The sequence below is a fragment of the Miniopterus natalensis genome, chromosome 15 (genome assembly GCF_054644295.1).
Source record: "Miniopterus natalensis isolate mMinNat1 chromosome 15, mMinNat1.hap1, whole genome shotgun sequence".
NCBI classification, from domain to species: Eukaryota; Metazoa; Chordata; class Mammalia; order Chiroptera; family Miniopteridae; genus Miniopterus; species Miniopterus natalensis.
This window is the reverse complement of record NC_142095.1, coordinates 53782663-53809463: the sequence shown is the minus strand read 5'-3', so window position 1 is coordinate 53809463 and position 26801 is coordinate 53782663.

Below are 26801 nucleotides of genomic sequence, written 5' to 3'. Positions count from 1 at the left end.
CTATGAGACAACCACCGAGCAGGTAGCTACATTCTGCACAGCACAAAATGCAAATGAATTCCAGGCTGAAAACTCACTCCAGAAGGATGAAATGCATGTGTTTCTCTCTGAAAGAACACTCTGCCACTAGGCTTTTGCTTGCTCCTTCAAAGTCTTTGTAGAAACATGTGTTTTCACTGCTGGAATACGTATTGGGATGCATTGTTTCAATCTCTTGCAAGCCTCATGTTGTTTCTTACACAATGTGGAAAAACAAGGAGTATGTTTCCCAAATCACTTGAAATCCAGGAAAACGCACACTACATCACTCTTGCTCAAACACGATCTTTCTCCTAATGTGTTGAGAACATTCAAGACCCAGAAAAGAAGGGTATTTTGATGTGAATTTCAGATGGCTATGTACAAAAGGACATTTCTATTGGTTGCAGAGTGCAAAACCATGATTGACCTCATGTTCTCCATGAAAACCTTACATTTCCAAGTGACCTGAAGTAAGACTTTCACAAAAAGATATGTTTGCGTGTCTGTGGTGAAAGGAGCTCTAACTAGTGTATTCAGTGCTGGAGAGTAACACACTGTACAGAATTTACACAGCGTTTTGAGAGCACCAACATGCTTCAAGCTGAAACTGCTACAAGGTGTGTGTAGCATGCAGAAATAAGGCTTGTCATTTCAAAGAAAGAAGTGGAAACCAAAATGCATGTAGTGAAACGAGCACACCAGTATGGGAGATGTGCATGTGGACAGTTTCAAGCAGCAGCTCTTTGTGAACACTTGGAGACAGCGCTGTGAAAATATTTCGTATGAAGCGGGATTTGGCCAAAGATGAAAGACCTTCCAAAACCAACCCTAAAGAACTTAGCCAAACAATGAATGTTGCAACAAGCTCCTGCAGGAAAGGTGCTTCTATGAGACAAGCCCCGAGCAGGTAGCTACATTCTGCACAGTACAAAATGCAAATGAATTCCACGCTGAAAACTCACTCCAGAAGGATGAAATGCATGTGTTTCTCTCTGAAAGAACACTCTGCCACTAGGCTTTTGCTTGCTCCTTCAAAGTCTTTGTAGAAACATGTGTTTTCACCGCTGGAATACGTTTTGGGATGCATTGTTCCAATCCCTTGCAAGCCTCATTTTGTTTCTTACACAATGTGGAAAAACAAGGAGTATGTTTCCCAAATCACTTGAAATCCAGGAAAACGCACACTACATCACTCTTGCTCAACCACGATCTTTCTCCTAATGTGTTGAGAACATTCAAGAAACCAGAAAAGAAGGGTATTTTGAGGTGAATTTCAGATGGCTATGTACAAAAGGACATTTCTATTGGTTGCAGAGTGCAAAACCATGATTGACCTCATGTTCTCCATGAAAACCTTACATTTCCAAGTGACCTGAAGTAAGACTTTCACAAAAAGATATGTTTGCGTGTCTGTGGTGAAAGGAGCTCTAACTAGTGTATTCAGTGCTGGAGAGTAACACACTGTACAGAATTTACACAGCGTTTTGAGAGCACCAACATGCTTCAAGCTGAAACTGCTACAAGGTGTGTGTAGCATGCAGAAAGAAGGCTTGTCATTTCAAAGAAAGAAGTGGAAACCAAAATGCAGGTAGTGAAACGAGCACACCAGTATGGGAGATGTGCATGTGGACAGTTTCAAGCAGCAGCTCTTTGTGAACACTTGGAGACAGCGCTGTGAAAAAATTTCGTACGAAGCGGGATTTGGCCAAAGATGAAAGACCTTCCAAAACCAACCCTAAAGAACTTAGCCAAACAATGAATGTTGCAACAAGCTCCTGCAGGAAAGGTGCTTCTATGAGACAAGCCCCGAGCAGGGAGCTACATTCTGCACAGTACAAAATGCAAATGAATTCCAGGCTGAAAACTCACTCCAGAAGGATGAAATGCATGTGTTTCTCTCTGAAAGAACACTCTGACACTAGGCTTTTGCTTGCTCCTACAAAGTCTTTGTAGAAACATGTGTTTTCACTGCTGGAATACGTATTGGGATGCATTGTTACAATCCCTTGCAAGCCTCATGTTGTTTCTTATACAATGTGGAAAAACAAGGAGTATGTTTCCCAAATCACTTGAAATCCAGGAAAACGCACACTACATCACTCTTGCTCAAACACGATCTTTCTCCTAATGTGTTGAGAACATTCAAGAAACCAGAAAAGAAGGGTATTTTGATGTGAATTTCAGATGGCTATGTACAAAAGGACATTTCTATTGGTTGCAGAGTGCAAAACCATGATTGACCTCATGTTCTCCATGAAAACCTTACATTTCCAAGTGACCTGAAGTAAGACTTTCACAAAAAGATATGTTTGCGTGTCTGTGGTGAAAGGAGCTCTAACTAGTGTATTCAGTGCTGGAGAGTAACACACTGTACAGAATTTACACAGCGTTTTGAGAGCACCAACATGCTTCAAGCTGAAACTGCTACAAGGTGTGTGTAGCATGCAGAAAGAAGGCTTGTCATTTCAAAGAAAGAAGTGGAAACCAAAATGCAGGTAGTGAAACGAGCACACCAGTATGGGAGATGTGCATGTGGACAGTTTCAAGCAGCAGCTCTTTGTGAACACTTGGAGACAGCGCTGTGAAAAAATTTCGTACGAAGCGGGATTTGGCCAAAGATGAAAGACCTTCCAAAACCAACCCTAAAGAACTTAGCCAAACAATGAATGTTGCAACAAGCTCCTGCAGGAAAGGTGCTTCTATGAGACAAGCCCCGAGCAGGGAGCTACATTCTGCACAGTACAAAATGCAAATGAATTCCAGGCTGAAAACTCACTCCAGAAGGATGAAATGCATGTGTTTCTCTCTGAAAGAACACTCTGCCACTAGGCTTTTGCTTGCTCCTTCAAAGTCTTTGTAGGAACATGTGTTTTCACTGCTGGAATACGTTTTGGGATGCATTGTTCCAATCCCTTGCAAGCCTCATTTTGTTTCTTACACAATGTGGAAAAACAAGGAGTATGTTTCCCAAATCACTTGAAATCCAGGAAAACGCACACTACATCACTCTTGCTCGACCACGATCTTTCTCCTAATGTGTTGAGAACATTCAAGAAACCAGAAAAGAAGGGTATTTTGATGTGAATTTCAGATGGCTATGTATAAAAGGACATTTCTATTGGTTGCAGAGTGCAAATCCATGATTGACCTCATGTTCTCCATGAAAACCTTACATTTCCAAGTGACCTGAAGTAGGACTTTCACAAAAAGATGTGTTTGCGTGTCTGTGGTTTAGGAAGCTCTAAGTAGTGTATTCAGTGCTGGAGAGTAACACAGCTACAGAAGTTACACAGCGTTTTGAGAGCACCAACATGCTTCAAGCTGAAACTGCTACAAGGTGTGTGTAGCATGCAGAAAGAAGGCTTGTCATTTCAAAGAAAGAAGTGGAAACCAAAATGCATGTAGTGAAACGAGCACACCAGTATGGGAGATGTGCATGTGGACAGTTTCAAGCAGCAGCTCTTTGTGAACACTTGGAGACAGCGCTGTGAAAAAATTTCGTATGAAGCGGGATTTGGTCAAAGATGAAACACCTTCCAAAACCAACCCTAAAGAACTTAGCCAAACAATGAATGTTGCAACAAGCTCCTGCAGGAAAGGTGCTTCTATGAGACAACCCCCGAGCAGGTAGCTACATTCTGCATAGCACAAAATGCAAATGAATTCCAGGCTGAAAACTCACTCCAGAAGGATGAAATGCATGTGTTTCTCTCTGAAAGAACACTCTGCCACTAGGCTTTTGCTTGCTCCTTCAAAGTCTTTGTAGAAACATGTGTTTTCACTGCTGGAATACGTATTGGGATGCATTGTTTCAATCTCTTGCAAGCCTCATGTTGTTTCTTACACAATGTGGAAAAACAAGGAGTATGTTTCCCAAATCACTTGAAATCCAGGAAAACGCACACTACATCACTCTTGCTCAAACACGATCTTTCTCCTAATGTGTTGAGAACATTCAAGAAACCAGAAAAGAAGGGTATTTTGATGTGAATTTCAGATGGCTATGTACAAAAGGACATTTCTATTGGTTGCAGAGTGCAAAACCATGATTGACCTCATGTTCTCCATGAAAACCTTACATTTCCAAGTGACCTGAAGTAAGACTTTCACAAAAAGATATGTTTGCGTGTCTGTGGTGAAAGGAGCTCTAACTAGTGTATTCAGTGCTGGAGAGTAACACACTGTACAGAATTTACACAGCGTTTTGAGAGCACCAACATGCTTCAAGCTGAAACTGCTACAAGGTGTGTGTAGCATGCAGAAAGAAGGCTTGTCATTTCAAAGAAAGAAGTGGAAACCAAAATGCATGTAGTGAAACGAGCACACCAGTATGGGAGATGTGCATGTGGACAGTTTCAAGCAGCAGCTCTTTGTGAACACTTGGAGACAGCGCTGTGAAAAAATTTCGTATGAAGCGGGATTTGGCCAAAGATGAAACACCTTCCAAAACCAACCCTAAAGAACTTAGCCAAACAATGAATATTGCAACAAGCTCCTGCAGGAAAGGTGCTTCTATGAGACAAGCCCCGAGCAGGTAGCTACCTTCTGCACAGTACAAAATTCAAATGAATTCCAGGCTGAAAACTCACTCCAGAAGGATGAAATGCATGTTTTTCTCTCTGAAAGAACACTCTGCCACTAGGCTTTTGCTTGCTCCTTCAAAGTCTTTGTAGAAACATGTGTTTTCACTGCTGGAATACGTATTGGGATGCATTGTTCCAATCTCTTGCAAGCCTCATGTTGTTTCTTACACAATGTGGAAAAACAAGGAGTATGTTTCCCAAATCACTTGAAATCCAGGAAAACGCACACTACATCACTCTTGCTCAAACACGATCTTTCTCCTAATGTGTTGAGAACATTCAAGAAACCAGAAAAGAAGGGTATTTTGATGTGAATTTCAGATGGCTATGTACAAAAGGACATTTCTATTGGTTGCAGAGTGCAAAACCATGATTGACCTCATGTTCTCCATGAAAACCTTACATTTCCAAGTGACCTGAAGTAAGACTTTCACAAAAAGATATGTTTGCGTGTCTGTGTTGAAAGGAGCTCTAACTAGTGTATTCAGTGCTGGAGAGTAACACACTGTACAGAATTTACACAGCGTTTTTAGAGCACCAACAAGCTTCAAGCTGAAACTGCTACAAGGTGTGTGTAGCATGCAGAAAGAAGGCTTGTCATTTCAAAGAAAGAAGTGGAAACCAAAATGCATGTAGTGAAACGAGCACACCAGTATGGGAGATGTGCATGTGGACAGTTTCAAGCAGCAGCTCTTTGTGGACACTTGGAGACAGCGCTGTGAAAAAATTTCGTACGAGGCGGGATTTGACCAAAGTTGAAAGACCTTCCAAAACCAACCCTAAAGAACTTAGCCAAACAATGAATGTTGCAACAAGCTCCTGCAGGAAAGGTGCTTCTATGAGACAACCACCGAGCAGGTAGCTACATTCTGCACAGCACAAAATGCAAATGAATTCCAGGCTGAAAACTCACTCCAGAAGGATGAAATGCATGTGTTTCTCTCTGAAAGAACACTCTGCCACTAGGCTTTTGCTTGCTCCTTCAAAGTCTTTGTAGAAACATGTGTTTTCACTGCTGGAATACGTATTGGGATGCATTGTTTCAATCTCTTGCAAGCCTCATGTTGTTTCTTACACAATGTGGAAAAACAAGGAGTATGTTTCCCAAATCACTTGAAATCCAGGAAAACGCACACTACATCACTCTTGCTCAAACACGATCTTTCTCCTAATGTGTTGAGAACATTCAAGAAACCAGAAAAGAAGGGTATTTTGATGTGAATTTCAGATGGCTATGTACAAAAGGACATTTCTATTGGTTGCAGAGTGCAAAACCATGATTGACCTCATGTTCTCCATGAAAACCTTACATTTCCAAGTGACCTGAAGTAAGACTTTCACAAAAAGATATGTTTGCGTGTCTGTGGTGAAAGGAGCTCTAACTAGTGTATTCAGTGCTGGAGAGTAACACACTGTACAGAATTTACACAGCGTTTTGAGAGCACCAACATGCTTCAAGCTGAAACTGCTACAAGGTGTGTATAGCATGCAGAAAGAAGGCTTGTCATTTCAAAGAAAGAAGTGGAAACCAAAATGCAGGTAGTGAAACGAGCACACTAGTATGGGAGATGTGCATGTGGACAGTTTCAAGCAGCAGCTCTTTGTGAACACTTGGAGACAGCGCTGTGAAAAAATTTCGTATGAAGCGGGAATTGGCCAAAGATGAAACACCTTCCAAAACCAACCCTAAAGAACTTAGCCAAACAATGAATATTGCAACAAGCTCCTGCAGGAAAGGTGCTTCTATGAGACAAGCCCCGAGCAGGTAGCTACATTCTGCACAGTACAAAATGCAAATGAATTCCAGGCTGAAAACTCACTCCAGAAGGATGAAATGCATGTGTTTCTCTCTGAAAGAACACTCTGACACTAGGCTTTTGCTTGCTCCTTCAAATTCTTTGTAGAAACATGTGTTTTCACTACTGGAATACGTTTTGTGATGCATTGTTCCAATCTCTTGCAAGCCTCATATTGTTTCTTACACAATGTGGAAAAACAAGGAGTAGGTTTCCCAAATCACTTGAAATCCAGGAAAACGCACACTACATCACTCTTGCTCAAACACGATCTTTCTCCTAATGTGTTGAGAACATTCAAGAAACCAGAAAAGAAGGGTATTTTGATGTGAATTTCAGATGGCTATGTATAAAAGGACATTTCTATTGGTTGCAGAGTGCAAATCCATGATTGACCTCATGTTCTGCATGAAAACCTTACATTTCCAAGTGACCTGAAGTAGGACTTTCACAAAAAGATGTGTTTGCGTGTCTGTGGTTTAGGGAGCTCTAAGTAGTGTATTCAGTGCTGGAGAGTAACACAGCTACAGAAGTTACACAGCGTTTTGAGAGCACCAACATGCTTCAAGCTGAAACTGCTACAAGGTGTGTGTAGCATGCAGAAAGAAGGCTTGTCATTTCAAAGAAAGAAGTGGAAACCAAAATGCATGTAGTGAAACGAGCACACCAGTATGGGAGATGTGCATGTGGACAGTTTCAAGCAGCAGCTCTTTGTGAACACTTGGAGACAGCGCTGTGAAAAAATTTCGTATGAAGCGGGATTTGGCCAAAGATGAAACACCTTCCAAAACCAACCCTAAAGAACTTAGCCAAACAATGAATATTGCAACAAGCTCCTGCAGGAAAGGTGCTTCTATGAGACAAGCCCCGAGCAGGTAGCTACATTCTGCACAGTACAAAATTCAAATGAATTCCAGGCTGAAAACTCACTCCAGAAGGATGAAATGCATGTTTTTCTCTCTGAAAGAACACTCTGCCACTAGGCTTTTGCTTGCTCCTTCAAAGTCTTTGTAGAAACATGTGTTTTCACTGCTGGAATACGTATTGGGATGCATTGTTTCAATCTCTTGCAAGCCTCATGTTGTTTCTTACACAATGTGGAAAAACAAGGAGTATGTTTCGCAAATCACTTGAAATCCAGGAAAACGCACACTACATCACTCTTGTTCAAACACGATCTTTCTCCTAATGTGTTGAGAACATTCAAGAAACCAGAAAAGAAGGGTATTTTGATGTGAATTTCAGATGGCTATGTACAAAAGGACATTTCTATTGGTTGCAGAGTGCAAAACCATGATTGACCTCATGTTCTCCATGAAAACCTTACATTTCCAAGTGACCTGAAGTAAGACTTTCACAAAAAGATATGTTTGCGTGTCTGTGGTGAAAGGAGCTCTAACTAGTGTATTCAGTGCTGGAGAGTAACACACTGTACAGAATTTACACAGCGTTTTGAGAGAACCAACATGCTTCAAGCTGAAACTGCTACAAGGTGTGTGTAGCATGCAGAAATAAGGCTTGTCATTTCAAAGAAAGAAGTGGAAACCAAAATGCATGTAGTGAAACGAGCACACCAGTATGGGAGATGTGCATGTGGACAGTTTCAAGCAGCAGCTCTTTGTGAACACTTGGAGACAGCGCTGTGAAAAAATTTCGTATGAAGCGGGATTTGGCCAAAGATGAAAGACCTTCCAAAACCAACCCTAAAGAACTTAGCCAAACAATGAATGTTGCAACAAGCTCCTGCAGGAAAGGTGCTTCTATGAGACAAGCCCCGAGCAGGTAGCTACATTCTGCACAGTACAAAATGCAAATGAATTCCAGGCTGAAAACTCACTCCAGAAGGATGAAATGCATGTGTTTCTCTCTGAAAGAACACTCTGCCACTAGGCTTTTGCTTGCTCCTTCAAAGTCTTTGTAGAAACATGTGTTTTCACCGCTGGAATACGTTTTGGGATGCATTGTTCCAATCCCTTGCAAGCCTCATTTTGTTTCTTACACAATGTGGAAAAACAAGGAGTATGTTTCCCAAATCACTTGAAATCCAGGAAAACGCACACTACATCACTCTTGCTCAACCACGATCTTTCTCCTAATGTGTTGAGAACATTCAAGAAACCAGAAAAGAAGGGTATTTTGAGGTGAATTTCAGATGGCTATGTACAAAAGGACATTTCTATTGGTTGCAGAGTGCAAATCCATGATTGACCTCAAGTTCTGCATGAAAACCTTACATTTCCAAGTGACCTGAAGTAGGACTTTCACAAAAAGATGTGTTTGCGTGTCTGTGGTTTAGGGAGCTCTAAGTAGTGTATTCAGTGCTGGAGAGTAACACAGCTACAGAAGTTACACAGCGTTTTGAGAGCACCAACATGCTTCAAGCTGAAACTGCTACAAGGTGTGTGTAGCATGCAGAAAGAAGGCTTGTCATTTCAAAGAAAGAAGTGGAAACCAAAATGCATGTAGTGAAACGAGCACACCAGTATGGGAGATGTGCATGTGGACAGTTTCAAGCAGCAGCTATTTGTGGACACTTGGAGACAGCGCTGTGAAAAAATTTCGTACGAGGCGGGATTTGGCCAAAGTTGAAAGACCTTCCAAAACCAACCGTAAAGAACTTAGCCAAACAATGAATATTGCAACAAGCTCCTGCAGGAAAGGTGCTTCTATGAGACAAGCCCCGAGCAGGTAGCTACATTCTGCACAGTACAAAATTCAAATGAATTCCAGGCTGAAAACTCACTCCAGAAGGATGAAATGCATGTTTTTCTCTCTGAAAGAACACTCTGCCACTAGGCTTTTGCTTGCTCCTTCAAAGTCTTTGTAGAAACATGTGTTTTCACTGCTGGAATACGTATTGGGATGCATTGTTTCAATCTCTTGCAAGCCTCATGTTGTTTCTTACACAATGTGGAAAAACAAGGAGTATGTTTCGCAAATCACTTGAAATCCAGGAAAACGCACACTACATCACTCTTGTTCAAACACGATCTTTCTCCTAATGTGTTGAGAACATTCAAGAAACCAGAAAAGAAGGGTATTTTGATGTGAATTTCAGATGGCTATGTACAAAAGGACATTTCTATTGGTTGCAGAGTGCAAAACCATGATTGACCTCATGTTCTCCATGAAAACCTTACATTTCCAAGTGACCTGAAGTAAGACTTTCACAAAAAGATATGTTTGCGTGTCTGTGGTGAAAGGAGCTCTAACTAGTGTATTCAGTGCTGGAGAGTAACACACTGTACAGAATTTACACAGCGTTTTGAGAGAACCAACATGCTTCAAGCTGAAACTGCTACAAGGTGTGTGTAGCATGCAGAAAGAAGGCTTGTCATTTCAAAGAAAGAAGTGGAAACCAAAATGCATGTAGTGAAACGAGCACACCAGTATGGGAGATGTGCATGTGGACAGTTTCAAGCAGCAGCTCTTTGTGAACACTTGGAGACAGCGCTGTGAAAAAATTTCGTATGAAGCGGGATTTGGCCAAAGATGAAAGACCTTCCAAAACCAACCCTAAAGAACTTAGCCAAACAATGAATGTTGCAACAAGCTCCTGCAGGAAAGGTGCTTCTATGAGACAAGCCCCGAGCAGGTAGCTACATTCTGCACAGTACAAAATGCAAATGAATTCCACGCTGAAAACTCACTCCAGAAGGATGAAATGCATGTGTTTCTCTCTGAAAGAACACTCTGCCACTAGGCTTTTGCTTGCTCCTTCAAAGTCTTTGTAGAAACATGTGTTTTCACTGCTGGAATACGTTTTGGGATGCATTGTTCCAATCCCTTGCAAGCCTCATTTTGTTTCTTACACAATGTGGAAAAACAAGGAGTATGTTTCCCAAATCACTTGAAATCCAGGAAAACGCACACTACATCACTCTTGCTCAACCACGATCTTTCTCCTAATGTGTTGAGAACATTCAAGAAACCAGAAAAGAAGGGTATTTTGAGGTGAATTTCAGATGGCTATGTACAAAAGGACATTTCTATTGGTTGCAGAGTGCAAATCCATGATTGACCTCATGTTCTGCATGAGACCTTACATTTCCAAGTGACCTGAAGTAGGACTTTCACAAAAAGATGTGTTTGCGTGTCTGTGGTTTAGGGAGCTCTAAGTAGTGTATTCAGTGCTGGAGAGTAACACAGCTACAGAAGTTACACAGCGTTTTGAGAGCACCAACATGCTTCAAGCTGAAACTGCTACAAGGTGTGTGTAGCATGCAGAAAGAAGGCTTGTCATTTCAAAGAAAGAAGTGGAAACCAAAATGCATGTAGTGAAACGAGCACACCAGTATGGGAGATGTGCATGTGGACAGTTTCAAGCAGCAGCTATTTGTGGACACTTGGAGACAGCGCTGTGAAAAAATTTCGTACGAGGCGGGATTTCGCCAAAGTTGAAACACCTTCCAAAACCAACCCTAAAGAACTTAGCCAAACAATGAATGTTGCAACAAGCTCCTGCAGGAAAGGTGCTTCTATGAGACAACCCCCGAGCAGGTAGCTACATTCTGCACAGCACAAAATGCAAATGAATTCCAGGCTGAAAACTCACTCCAGAAGGATGAAATGCATGTGTTTCTCTCTGAAAGAACACTCTGACACTAGGCTTTTGCTTGCTCCTACAAAGTCTTTGTAGAAACATGTGTTTTCACTGCTGGAATACGTTTTGGGATGCATTGTTACAATCCCTTGCAAGCCTCATGTTGTTTCTTATACAATGTGGAAAAACAAGGAGTATGTTTCCCAAATCACTTGAAATCCAGGAAAACGCACACTACATCACTCTTGCTCAAACACGATCTTTCTCCTAATGTGTTGAGAACATTCAAGAAACCAGAAAAGAAGGGTATTTTGATGTGAATTTCAGATGGCTATGTACAAAAGGACATTTCTATTGGTTGCAGAGTGCAAAACCATGATTGACCTCATGTTCTCCATGAAAACCTTACATTTCCAAGTGACCTGAAGTAAGACTTTCACAAAAAGATATGTTTGCGTGTCTGTGGTGAAAGGAGCTCTAACTAGTGTATTCAGTGCTGGAGAGTAACACACTGTACAGAATTTACACAGCGTTTTGAGAGCACCAACATGCTTCAAGCTGAAACTGCTACAAGGTGTGTGTAGCATGCAGAAAGAAGGCTTGTCATTTCAAAGAAAGAAGTGGAAACCAAAATGCAGGTAGTGAAACGAGCACACCAGTATGGGAGATGTGCATGTGGACAGTTTCAAGCAGCAGCTCTTTGTGAACACTTGGAGACAGCGCTGTGAAAAAATTTCGTACGAAGCGGGATTTGGCCAAAGATGAAAGACCTTCCAAAACCAACCCTAAAGAACTTAGCCAAACAATGAATGTTGCAACAAGCTCCTGCAGGAAAGGTGCTTCTATGAGACAAGCCCCGAGCAGGGAGCTACATTCTGCACAGTACAAAATGCAAATGAATTCCAGGCTGAAAACTCACTCCAGAAGGATGAAATGCATGTGTTTCTCTCTGAAAGAACACTCTGCCACTAGGCTTTTGCTTGCTCCTTCAAAGTCTTTGTAGGAACATGTGTTTTCACTGCTGGAATACGTTTTGGGATGCATTGTTCCAATCCCTTGCAAGCCTCATTTTGTTTCTTACACAATGTGGAAAAACAAGGAGTATGTTTCCCAAATCACTTGAAATCCAGGAAAACGCACACTACATCACTCTTGCTCGACCACGATCTTTCTCCTAATGTGTTGAGAACATTCAAGAAACCAGAAAAGAAGGGTATTTTGAGGTGAATTTCAGATGGCTATGTACAAAAGGACATTTCTATTGGTTGCAGAGTGCAAATCCATGATTGACCTCATGTTCTGCATGAAAACCTTACATTTCCAAGTGACCTGAAGTAGGACTTTCACAAAAAGATGTGTTTGCGTGTCTGTGGTTTAGGGAGCTCTAAGTAGTGTATTCAGTGCTGGAGAGTAACACAGCTACAGAAGTTACACAGCGTTTTGAGAGCACCAACATGCTTCAAGCTGAAACTGCTACAAGGTGTGTGTAGCATGCAGAAAGAAGGCTTGTCATTTCAAAGAAAGAAGTGGAAACCAAAATGCATGTAGTGAAACGAGCACACCAGTATGGGAGATGTGCATGTGGACAGTTTCAAGCAGCAGCTCTTTGTGAACACTTGGAGACAGCGCTGTGAAAAAATTTCGTATGAAGCGGGATTTGGTCAAAGATGAAACACCTTCCAAAACCAACCCTAAAGAACTTAGCCAAACAATGAATGTTGCAACAAGCTCCTGCAGGAAAGGTGCTTCTATGAGACAACCCCCGAGCAGGTAGCTACATTCTGCATAGCACAAAATGCAAATGAATTCCAGGCTGAAAACTCACTCCAGAAGGATGAAATGCATGTGTTTCTCTCTGAAAGAACACTCTGCCACTAGGCTTTTGCTTGCTCCTTCAAAGTCTTTGTAGAAACATGTGTTTTCACTGCTGGAATACGTATTGGGATGCATTGTTTCAATCTCTTGCAAGCCTCATGTTGTTTCTTACACAATGTGGAAAAACAAGGAGTATGTTTCCCAAATCACTTGAAATCCAGGAAAACGCACACTACATCACTCTTGCTCAAACACGATCTTTCTCCTAATGTGTTGAGAACATTCAAGAAACCAGAAAAGAAGGGTATTTTGATGTGAATTTCAGATGGCTATGTACAAAAGGACATTTCTATTGGTTGCAGAGTGCAAAACCATGATTGACCTCATGTTCTCCATGAAAACCTTACATTTCCAAGTGACCTGAAGTAAGACTTTCACAAAAAGATATGTTTGCGTGTCTGTGGTGAAAGGAGCTCTAACTAGTGTATTCAGTGCTGGAGAGTAACACACTGTACAGAATTTACACAGCGTTTTGAGAGCACCAACATGCTTCAAGCTGAAACTGCTACAAGGTGTGTGTAGCATGCAGAAAGAAGGCTTGTCATTTCAAAGAAAGAAGTGGAAACCAAAATGCATGTAGTGAAACGAGCACACCAGTATGGGAGATGTGCATGTGGACAGTTTCAAGCAGCAGCTCTTTGTGAACACTTGGAGACAGCGCTGTGAAAAAATTTCGTATGAAGCGGGATTTGGCCAAAGATGAAACACCTTCCAAAACCAACCCTAAAGAACTTAGCCAAACAATGAATATTGCAACAAGCTCCTGCAGGAAAGGTGCTTCTATGAGACAAGCCCCGAGCAGGTAGCTACCTTCTGCACAGTACAAAATTCAAATGAATTCCAGGCTGAAAACTCACTCCAGAAGGATGAAATGCATGTTTTTCTCTCTGAAAGAACACTCTGCCACTAGGCTTTTGCTTGCTCCTTCAAAGTCTTTGTAGAAACATGTGTTTTCACTGCTGGAATACGTATTGGGATGCATTGTTCCAATCTCTTGCAAGCCTCATGTTGTTTCTTACACAATGTGGAAAAACAAGGAGTATGTTTCCCAAATCACTTGAAATCCAGGAAAACGCACACTACATCACTCTTGCTCAAACACGATCTTTCTCCTAATGTGTTGAGAACATTCAAGAAACCAGAAAAGAAGGGTATTTTGATGTGAATTTCAGATGGCTATGTACAAAAGGACATTTCTATTGGTTGCAGAGTGCAAAACCATGATTGACCTCATGTTCTCCATGAAAACCTTACATTTCCAAGTGACCTGAAGTAAGACTTTCACAAAAAGATATGTTTGCGTGTCTGTGTTGAAAGGAGCTCTAACTAGTGTATTCAGTGCTGGAGAGTAACACACTGTACAGAATTTACACAGCGTTTTTAGAGCACCAACAAGCTTCAAGCTGAAACTGCTACAAGGTGTGTGTAGCATGCAGAAAGAAGGCTTGTCATTTCAAAGAAAGAAGTGGAAACCAAAATGCATGTAGTGAAACGAGCACACCAGTATGGGAGATGTGCATGTGGACAGTTTCAAGCAGCAGCTCTTTGTGGACACTTGGAGACAGCGCTGTGAAAAAATTTCGTACGAGGCGGGATTTGACCAAAGTTGAAAGACCTTCCAAAACCAACCCTAAAGAACTTAGCCAAACAATGAATGTTGCAACAAGCTCCTGCAGGAAAGGTGCTTCTATGAGACAACCACCGAGCAGGTAGCTACATTCTGCACAGCACAAAATGCAAATGAATTCTAGGCTGAAAACTCACTCCAGAAGGATGAAATGCATGTGTTTCTCTCTGAAAGAACACTCTGCCACTAGGCTTTTGCTTGCTCCTTCAAAGTCTTTGTAGAAACATGTGTTTTCACTGCTGGAATACGTATTGGGATGCATTGTTTCAATCTCTTGCAAGCCTCATGTTGTTTCTTACACAATGTGGAAAAACAAGGAGTATGTTTCCCAAATCACTTGAAATCCAGGAAAACGCACACTACATCACTCTTGCTCAAACACGATCTTTCTCCTAATGTGTTGAGAACATTCAAGAAACCAGAAAAGAAGGGTATTTTGATGTGAATTTCAGATGGCTATGTACAAAAGGACATTTCTATTGGTTGCAGAGTGCAAAACCATGATTGACCTCATGTTCTCCATGAAAACCTTACATTTCCAAGTGACCTGAAGTAAGACTTTCACAAAAAGATATGTTTGCGTGTCTGTGGTGAAAGGAGCTCTAACTAGTGTATTCAGTGCTGGAGAGTAACACACTGTACAGAATTTACACAGCGTTTTGAGAGCACCAACATGCTTCAAGCTGAAACTGCTACAAGGTGTGTATAGCATGCAGAAAGAAGGCTTGTCATTTCAAAGAAAGAAGTGGAAACCAAAATGCAGGTAGTGAAACGAGCACACTAGTATGGGAGATGTGCATGTGGACAGTTTCAAGCAGCAGCTCTTTGTGAACACTTGGAGACAGCGCTGTGAAAAAATTTCGTATGAAGCGGGATTTGGCCAAAGATGAAACACCTTCCAAAACCAACCCTAAAGAACTTAGCCAAACAATGAATATTGCAACAAGCTCCTGCAGGAAAGGTGCTTCTATGAGACAAGCCCCGAGCAGGTAGCTACATTCTGCACAGTACAAAATGCAAATGAATTCCAGGCTGAAAACTCACTCCAGAAGGATGAAATGCATGTGTTTCTCTCTGAAAGAACACTCTGACACTAGGCTTTTGCTTGCTCCTTCAAATTCTTTGTAGAAACATGTGTTTTCACTACTGGAATACGTTTTGTGATGCATTGTTCCAATCTCTTGCAAGCCTCATATTGTTTCTTACACAATGTGGAAAAACAAGGAGTAGGTTTCCCAAATCACTTGAAATCCAGGAAAACGCACACTACATCACTCTTGCTCAAACACGATCTTTCTCCTAATGTGTTGAGAACATTCAAGAAACCAGAAAAGAAGGGTATTTTGATGTGAATTTCAGATGGCTATGTATAAAAGGACATTTCTATTGGTTGCAGAGTGCAAATCCATGATTGACCTCATGTTCTGCATGAAAACCTTACATTTCCAAGTGACCTGAAGTAGGACTTTCACAAAAAGATGTGTTTGCGTGTCTGTGGTTTAGGGAGCTCTAAGTAGTGTATTCAGTGCTGGAGAGTAACACAGCTACAGAAGTTACACAGCGTTTTGAGAGCACCAACATGCTTCAAGCTGAAACTGCTACAAGGTGTGTGTAGCATGCAGAAAGAAGGCTTGTCATTTCAAAGAAAGAAGTGGAAACCAAAATGCATGTAGTGAAACGAGCACACCAGTATGGGAGATGTGCATGTGGACAGTTTCAAGCAGCAGCTCTTTGTGAACACTTGGAGACAGCGCTGTGAAAAAATTTCGTATGAAGCGGGATTTGGCCAAAGATGAAACACCTTCCAAAACCAACCCTAAAGAACTTAGCCAAACAATGAATATTGCAACAAGCTCCTGCAGGAAAGGTGCTTCTATGAGACAAGCCCCGAGCAGGTAGCTACATTCTGCACAGTACAAAATTCAAATGAATTCCAGGCTGAAAACTCACTCCAGAAGGATGAAATGCATGTTTTTCTCTCTGAAAGAACACTCTGCCACTAGGCTTTTGCTTGCTCCTTCAAAGTCTTTGTAGAAACATGTGTTTTCACTGCTGGAATACGTATTGGGATGCATTGTTTCAATCTCTTGCAAGCCTCATGTTGTTTCTTACACAATGTGGAAAAACAAGGAGTATGTTTCGCAAATCACTTGAAATCCAGGAAAACGCACACTACATCACTCTTGTTCAAACACGATCTTTCTCCTAATGTGTTGAGAACATTCAAGAAACCAGAAAAGAAGGGTATTTTGATGTGAATTTCAGATGGCTATGTACAAAAGGACATTTCTATTGGTTGCAGAGTGCAAAACCATGATTGACCTCATGTTCTCCATGAAAACCTTACATTTCCAAGTGACCTGAAGTAAGACTTTCACAAAAAGATATGTTTGCGTGTCTGTGGTGAAAGGAGCTCTAACTAGTGTATTCAGTGCTGGAGAGTAACACACTGTACAGAATTTACACAGCGTTTTGAGAGAACCAACATGCTTCAAGCTGAAACTGCTACAAGGTGTGTGTAGCATGCAGAAATAAGGCTTGTCATTTCAAAGAAAGAAGTGGAAACCAAAATGCATGTAGTGAAACGAGCACACCAGTATGGGAGATGTGCATGTGGACAGTTTCAAGCAGCAGCTCTTTGTGAACACTTGGAGACAGCGCTGTGAAAAAATTTCGTATGAAGCGGGATTTGGCCAAAGATGAAAGACCTTCCAAAACCAACCCTAAAGAACTTAGCCAAACAATGAATGTTGCAACAAGCTCCTGCAGGAAAGGTGCTTCTATGAGACAAGCCCCGAGCAGGTAGCTACATTCTGCACAGTACAAAATGCAAATGAATTCCAGGCTGAAAACTCACTCCAGAAGGATGAAATGCATGTGTTTCTCTCTGAAAGAACACTCTGCCACTAGGCTTTTGCTTGCTCCTTCAAAGTCTTTGTAGAAACATGTGTTTTCACCGCTGGAATACGTTTTGGGATGCATTGTTCCAATCCCTTGCAAGCCTCATTTTGTTTCTTACACAATGTGGAAAAACAAGGAGTATGTTTCCCAAATCACTTGAAATCCAGGAAAACGCACACTACATCACTCTTGCTCAACCACGATCTTTCTCCTAATGTGTTGAGAACATTCAAGAAACCAGAAAAGAAGGGTATTTTGAGGTGAATTTCAGATGGCTATGTACAAAAGGACATTTCTATTGGTTGCAGAGTGCAAATCCATGATTGACCTCAAGTTCTGCATGAAAACCTTACATTTCCAAGTGACCTGAAGTAGGACTTTCACAAAAAGATGTGTTTGCGTGTCTGTGGTTTAGGGAGCTCTAAGTAGTGTATTCAGTGCTGGAGAGTAACACAGCTACAGAAGTTACACAGCGTTTTGAGAGCACCAACATGCTTCAAGCTGAAACTGCTACAAGGTGTGTGTAGCATGCAGAAAGAAGGCTTGTCATTTCAAAGAAAGAAGTGGAAACCAAAATGCATGTAGTGAAACGAGCACACCAGTATGGGAGATGTGCATGTGGACAGTTTCAAGCAGCAGCTATTTGTGGACACTTGGAGACAGCGCTGTGAAAAAATTTCGTACGAGGCGGGATTTGGCCAAAGTTGAAAGACCTTCCAAAACCAACCGTAAAGAACTTAGCCAAACAATGAATATTGCAACAAGCTCCTGCAGGAAAGGTGCTTCTATGAGACAAGCCCCGAGCAGGTAGCTACATTCTGCACAGTACAAAATTCAAATGAATTCCAGGCTGAAAACTCACTCCAGAAGGATGAAATGCATGTTTTTCTCTCTGAAAGAACACTCTGCCACTAGGCTTTTGCTTGCTCCTTCAAAGTCTTTGTAGAAACATGTGTTTTCACTGCTGGAATACGTATTGGGATGCATTGTTTCAATCTCTTGCAAGCCTCATGTTGTTTCTTACACAATGTGGAAAAACAAGGAGTATGTTTCGCAAATCACTTGAAATCCAGGAAAACGCACACTACATCACTCTTGTTCAAACACGATCTTTCTCCTAATGTGTTGAGAACATTCAAGAAACCAGAAAAGAAGGGTATTTTGATGTGAATTTCAGATGGCTATGTACAAAAGGACATTTCTATTGGTTGCAGAGTGCAAAACCATGATTGACCTCATGTTCTCCATGAAAACCTTACATTTCCAAGTGACCTGAAGTAAGACTTTCACAAAAAGATATGTTTGCGTGTCTGTGGTGAAAGGAGCTCTAACTAGTGTATTCAGTGCTGGAGAGTAACACACTGTACAGAATTTACACAGCGTTTTGAGAGAACCAACATGCTTCAAGCTGAAACTGCTACAAGGTGTGTGTAGCATGCAGAAAGAAGGCTTGTCATTTCAAAGAAAGAAGTGGAAACCAAAATGCATGTAGTGAAACGAGCACACCAGTATGGGAGATGTGCATGTGGACAGTTTCAAGCAGCAGCTCTTTGTGAACACTTGGAGACAGCGCTGTGAAAAAATTTCGTATGAAGCGGGATTTGGCCAAAGATGAAAGACCTTCCAAAACCAACCCTAAAGAACTTAGCCAAACAATGAATGTTGCAACAAGCTCCTGCAGGAAAGGTGCTTCTATGAGACAAGCCCCGAGCAGGTAGCTACATTCTGCACAGTACAAAATGCAAATGAATTCCACGCTGAAAACTCACTCCAGAAGGATGAAATGCATGTGTTTCTCTCTGAAAGAACACTCTGCCACTAGGCTTTTGCTTGCTCCTTCAAAGTCTTTGTAGAAACATGTGTTTTCACTGCTGGAATACGTTTTGGGATGCATTGTTCCAATCCCTTGCAAGCCTCATTTTGTTTCTTACACAATGTGGAAAAACAAGGAGTATGTTTCCCAAATCACTTGAAATCCAGGAAAACGCACACTACATCACTCTTGCTCAACCACGATCTTTCTCCTAATGTGTTGAGAACATTCAAGAAACCAGAAAAGAAGGGTATTTTGAGGTGAATTTCAGATGGCTATGTACAAAAGGACATTTCTATTGGTTGCAGAGTGCAAATCCATGATTGACCTCATGTTCTGCATGAAAACCTTACATTTCCAAGTGACCTGAAGTAGGACTTTCACAAAAAGATGTGTTTGCGTGTCTGTGGTTTAGGGAGCTCTAAGTAGTGTATTCAGTGCTGGAGAGTAACACAGCTACAGAAGTTACACAGCGTTTTGAGAGCACCAACATGCTTCAAGCTGAAACTGCTACAAGGTGTGTGTAGCATGCAGAAAGAAGGCTTGTCATTTCAAAGAAAGAAGTGGAAACCAAAATGCATGTAGTGAAACGAGCACACCAGTATGGGAGATGTGCATGTGGACAGTTTCAAGCAGCAGCTATTTGTGGACACTTGGAGACAGCGCTGTGAAAAAATTTCGTACGAGGCGGGATTTCGCCAAAGTTGAAACACCTTCCAAAACCAACCCTAAAGAACTTAGCCAAACAATGAATGTTGCAACAAGCTCCTGCAGGAAAGGTGCTTCTATGAGACAACCCCCGAGCAGGTAGCTACATTCTGCACAGCACAAAATGCAAATGAATTCCAGGCTGAAAACTCACTCCAGAAGGATGAAATGCATGTGTTTCTCTCTGAAAGAACACTCTGACACTAGGCTTTTGCTTGCTCCTACAAAGTCTTTGTAGAAACATGTGTTTTCACTGCTGGAATACGTTTTGGGATGCATTGTTACAATCCCTTGCAAGCCTCATGTTGTTTCTTATACAATGTGGAAAAACAAGGAGTATGTTTCCCAAATCACTTGAAATCCAGGAAAACGCACACTACATCACTCTTGCTCAAACACGATCTTTCTCCTAATGTGTTGAGAACATTCAAGAAACCAGAAAAGAAGGGTATTTTGATGTGAATTTCAGATGGCTATGTACAAAAGGACATTTCTATTGGTTGCAGAGTGCAAAACCATGATTGACCTCATGTTCTCCATGAAAACCTTACATTTCCAAGTGACCTGAAGTAAGACTTTCACAAAAAGATATGTTTGCGTGTCTGTGGTGAAAGGAGCTCTAACTAGTGTATTCAGTGCTGGAGAGTAACACACTGTACAGAATTTACACAGCGTTTTGAGAGCACCAACATGCTTCAAGCTGAAACTGCTACAAGGTGTGTGTAGCATGCAGAAAGAAGGCTTGTCATTTCAAAGAAAGAAGTGGAAACCAAAATGCAGGTAGTGAAACGAGCACACCAGTATGGGAGATGTGCATGTGGACAGTTTCAAGCAGCAGCTCTTTGTGAACACTTGGAGACAGCGCTGTGAAAAAATTTCGTACGAAGCGGGATTTGGCCAAAGATGAAAGACCTTCCAAAACCAACCCTAAAGAACTTAGCCAAACAATGAATGTTGCAACAAGCTCCTGCAGGAAAGGTGCTTCTATGAGACAAGCCCCGAGCAGGGAGCTACATTCTGCACAGTACAAAATGCAAATGAATTCCAGGCTGAAAACTCACTCCAGAAGGATGAAATGCATGTGTTTCTCTCTGAAAGAACACTCTGCCACTAGGCTTTTGCTTGCTCCTTCAAAGTCTTTGTAGGAACATGTGTTTTCACTGCTGGAATACGTTTTGGGATGCATTGTTCCAATCCCTTGCAAGCCTCATTTTGTTTCTTACACAATGTGGAAAAACAAGGAGTATGTTTCCCAAATCACTTGAAATCCAGGAAAACGCACACTACATCACTCTTGCTCGACCACGATCTTTCTCCTAATGTGTTGAGAACATTCAAGAAACCAGAAAAGAAGGGTATTTTGATGTGAATTTCAGATGGCTATGTATAAAAGGACATTTCTATTGGTTGCAGAGTGCAAATCCATGATTGACCTCATGTTCTCCATGAAAACCTTACATTTCCAAGTGACCTGAAGTAGGACTTTCACAAAAAGATGTGTTTGCGTGTCTGTGGTTTAGGAAGCTCTAAGTAGTGTATTCAGTGCTGGAGAGTAACACAGCTACAGAAGTTACACAGCGTTTTGAGAGCACCAACATGCTTCAAGCTGAAACTGCTACAAGGTGTGTGTAGCATGCAGAAAGAAGGCTTGTCATTTCAAAGAAAGAAGTGGAAACCAAAATGCATGTAGTGAAACGAGCACACCAGTATGGGAGATGTGCATGTGGACAGTTTCAAGCAGCAGCTCTTTGTGAACACTTGGAGACAGCGCTGTGAAAAAATTTCGTATGAAGCGGGATTTGGTCAAAGATGAAACACCTTCCAAAACCAACCCTAAAGAACTTAGCCAAACAATGAATGTTGCAACAAGCTCCTGCAGGAAAGGTGCTTCTATGAGACAACCCCCGAGCAGGTAGCTACATTCTGCATAGCACAAAATGCAAATGAATTCCAGGCTGAAAACTCACTCCAGAAGGATGAAATGCATGTGTTTCTCTCTGAAAGAACACACTGCCACTAGGCTTTTGCTTGCTCCTTCAAAGTCTTTGTAGAAACATGTGTTTTCACTGCTGGAATACGTATTGGGATGCATTGTTTCAATCTCTTGCAAGCCTCATGTTGTTTCTTACACAATGTGGAAAAACAAGGAGTATGTTTCCCAAATCACTTGAAATCCAGGAAAACGCACACTACATCACTCTTGCTCAAACACGATCTTTCTCCTAATGTGTTGAGAACATTCAAGAAACCAGAAAAGAAGGGTATTTTGATGTGAATTTCAGATGGCTATGTACAAAAGGACATTTCTATTGGTTGCAGAGTGCAAAACCATGATTGACCTCATGTTCTCCATGAAAACCTTACATTTCCAAGTGACCTGAAGTAAGACTTTCACAAAAAGATATGTTTGCGTGTCTGTGGTGAAAGGAGCTCTAACTAGTGTATTCAGTGCTGGAGAGTAACACACTGTACAGAATTTACACAGCGTTTTGAGAGCACCAACATGCTTCAAGCTGAAACTGCTACAAGGTGTGTGTAGCATGCAGAAAGAAGGCTTGTCATTTCAAAGAAAGAAGTGGAAACCAAAATGCATGTAGTGAAACGAGCACACCAGTATGGGAGATGTGCATGTGGACAGTTTCAAGCAGCAGCTCTTTGTGAACACTTGGAGACAGCGCTGTGAAAAAATTTCGTATGAAGCGGGATTTGGCCAAAGATGAAACACCTTCCAAAACCAACCCTAAAGAACTTAGCCAAACAATGAATATTGCAACAAGCTCCTGCAGGAAAGGTGCTTCTATGAGACAAGCCCCGAGCAGGTAGCTACCTTCTGCACAGTACAAAATTCAAATGAATTCCAGGCTGAAAACTCACTCCAGAAGGATGAAATGCATGTTTTTCTCTCTGAAAGAACACTCTGCCACTAGGCTTTTGCTTGCTCCTTCAAAGTCTTTGTAGAAACATGTGTTTTCACTGCTGGAATACGTATTGGGATGCATTGTTCCAATCTCTTGCAAGCCTCATGTTGTTTCTTACACAATGTGGAAAAACAAGGAGTATGTTTCCCAAATCACTTGAAATCCAGGAAAACGCACACTACATCACTCTTGCTCAAACACGATCTTTCTCCTAATGTGTTGAGAACATTCAAGAAACCAGAAAAGAAGGGTATTTTGATGTGAATTTCAGATGGCTATGTACAAAAGGACATTTCTATTGGTTGCAGAGTGCAAAACCATGATTGACCTCATGTTCTCCATGAAAACCTTACATTTCCAAGTGACCTGAAGTAAGACTTTCACAAAAAGATATGTTTGCGTGTCTGTGTTGAAAGGAGCTCTAACTAGTGTATTCAGTGCTGGAGAGTAACACACTGTACAGAATTTACACAGCGTTTTGAGAGCACCAACATGCTTCAAGCTGAAACTGCTACAAGGTGTGTGTAGCATGCAGAAAGAAGGCTTGTCATTTCAAAGAAAGAAGTGGAAACCAAAATGCATGTAGTGAAACGAGCACACCAGTATGGGAGATGTGCATGTGGACAGTTTCAAGCAGCAGCTCTTTGTGGACACTTGGAGACAGCGCTGTGAAAAAATTTCGTACGAGGCGGGATTTGACCAAAGTTGAAAGACCTTCCAAAACCAACCCTAAAGAACTTAGCCAAACAATGAATGTTGCAACAAGCTCCTGCAGGAAAGGTGCTTCTATGAGACAACCACCGAGCAGGTAGCTACATTCTGCACAGCACAAAATGCAAATGAATTCCAGGCTGAAAACTCACTCCAGAAGGATGAAATGCATGTGTTTCTCTCTGAAAGAACACTCTGCCACTAGGCTTTTGCTTGCTCCTTCAAAGTCTTTGTAGAAACATGTGTTTTCACTGCTGGAATACGTATTGGGATGCATTGTTTCAATCTCTTGAGAGCCTCATGTTGTTTCTTACACAATGTGGAAAAACAAGGAGTATGTTTCCCAAATCACTTGAAATCCAGGAAAACGCACACTACATCACTCTTGCTCAAACACGATCTTTCTCCTAATGTGTTGAGAACATTCAAGAAACCAGAAAAGAAGGGTATTTTGATGTGAATTTCAGATGGCTATGTACAAAAGGACATTTCTATTGGTTGCAGAGTGCAAAACCATGATTGACCTCATGTTCTCCATGAAAACCTTACATTTCCAAGTGACCTGAAGTAAGACTTTCACAAAAAGATATGTTTGCGTGTCTGTGGTGAAAGGAGCTCTAACTAGTGTATTCAGTGCTGGAGAGTAACACACTGTACAGAATTTACACAGCGTTTTGAGAGCACCAACATGCTTCAAGCTGAAACTGCTACAAGGTGTGTATAGCATGCAGAAAGAAGGCTTGTCATTTCAAAGAAAGAAGTGGAAACCAAAATGCAGGTAGTGAAACGAGCACACTAGTATGGGAGATGTGCATGTGGACAGTTTCAAGCAGCAGCTCTTTGTGAACACTTGGAGACAGCGCTGTGAAAAAATTTCGTATGAAGCGGGATTTGGCCAAAGATGAAACACCTTCCAAAACCAACCCTAAAGAACTTAGCCAAACAATGAATATTGCAACAAGCTCCTGCAGGAAAGGTGCTTCTATGAGACAAGCCCCGAGCAGGTAGCTACATTCTGCACAGTACAAAATGCAAATGAATTCCAGGCTGAAAACTCACTCCAGAAGGATGAAATGCATGTGTTTCTCTCTGAAAGAACACTCTGACACTAGGCTTTTGCTTGCTCCTTCAAATTCTTTGTAGAAACATGTGTTTTCACTACTGGAATACGTTTTGTGATGCATTGTTCCAATCTCTTGCAAGCCTCATATTGTTTCTTACACAATGTGGAAAAACAAGGAGTAGGTTTCCCAAATCACTTGAAATCCAGGAAAACGCACACTACATCACTCTTGCTCAAACACGATCTTTCTCCTAATGTGTTGAGAACATTCAAGAAACCAGAAAAGAAGGGTATTTTGATGTGAATTTCAGATGGCTATGTATAAAAGGACATTTCTATTGGTTGCAGAGTGCAAATCCATGATTGACCTCATGTTCTGCATGAAAACCTTACATTTCCAAGTGACCTGAAGTAGGACTTTCACAAAAAGATGTGTTTGCGTGTCTGTGGTTTAGGGAGCTCTAAGTAGTGTATTCAGTGCTGGAGAGTAACACAGCTACAGAAGTTACACACCGTTTTGAGAGCACCAACATGCTTCAAGCTGAAACTGCTACAAGGTGTGTAGCATGCAGAAAGAAGGCTTGTCATTTCAAAGAATAAAGTGGAAACCAAAATGCATGTAGTGAAACGAGCACACCAGTATGGGAGATGTGCATGTGGACAGTTTCAAGCAGCAGCTATTTGTGGACACTTGGAGACAGCGCTGTGAAAAAATTTCGTACGAGGCGGGATTTGGCCAAAGTTGAAAGACCTTCCAAAACCAACCGTAAAGAACTTAGCCAAACAATGAATATTGCAACAAGCTCCTGCAGGAAAGGTGCTTCTATGAGACAAGCCCCGAGCAGGTAGCTACATTCTGCACAGTACAAAATTCAAATGAATTCCAGGCTGAAAACTCACTCCAGAAGGATGAAATGCATGTTTTTCTCTCTGAAAGAACACTCTGCCACTAGGCTTTTGCTTGCTCCTTCAAAGTCTTTGTAGAAACATGTGTTTTCACTGCTGGAATACGTATTGGGATGCATTGTTTCAATCTCTTGCAAGCCTCATGTTGTTTCTTACACAATGTGGAAAAACAAGGAGTATGTTTCGCAAATCACTTGAAATCCAGGAAAACGCACACTACATCACTCTTGTTCAAACACGATCTTTCTCCTAATGTGTTGAGAACATTCAAGAAACCAGAAAAGAAGGGTATTTTGATGTGAATTTCAGATGGCTATGTACAAAAGGACATTCCTATTGGTTGCAGAGTGCAAAACCATGATTGACCTCATGTTCTCCATGAAAACCTTACATTTCCAAGTGACCTGAAGTAAGACTTTCACAAAAAGATATGTTTGCGTGTCTGTGGTGAAAGGAGCTCTAACTAGTGTATTCAGTGCTGGAGAGTAACACACTGTACAGAATTTACACAGCGTTTTGAGAGAACCAACATGCTTCAAGCTGAAACTGCTACAAGGTGTGTGTAGCATGCAGAAATAAGGCTTGTCATTTCAAAGAAAGAAGTGGAAACCAAAATGCATGTAGTGAAACGAGCACACCAGTATGGGAGATGTGCATGTGGACAGTTTCAAGCAGCAGCTCTTTGTGAACACTTGGAGACAGCGCTGTGAAAAAATTTCGTATGAAGCGGGATTTGGCCAAAGATGAAAGACCTTCCAAAACCAACCCTAAAGAACTTAGCCAAACAATGAATGTTGCAACAAGCTCCTGCAGGAAAGGTGCTTCTATGAGACAAGCCCCGAGCAGGTAGCTACCTTCTGCACAGTACAAAATTCAAATGAATTCCAGGCTGAAAACTCACTCCAGAAGGATGAAATGCATGTTTTTCTCTCTGAAAGAACACTCTGCCACTAGGCTTTTGCTTGCTCCTTCAAAGTCTTTGTAGAAACATGTGTTTTCACTGCTGGAATACGTATTGGGATGCATTGTTCCAATCTCTTGCAAGCCTCATGTTGTTTCTTACACAATGTGGAAAAACAAGGAGTATGTTTCCCAAATCACTTGAAATCCAGGAAAACGCACACTACATCACTCTTGCTCAAACACGATCTTTCTCCTAATGTGTTGAGAACATTCAAGAAACCAGAAAAGAAGGGTATTTTGATGTGAATTTCAGATGGCTATGTATAAAAGGACATTTCTATTGGTTGCAGAGTGCAAATCCATGATTGACCTCATGTTCTGCATGAAAACCTTACATTTCCAAGTGACCTGAAGTAGGACTTTCACAAAAAGA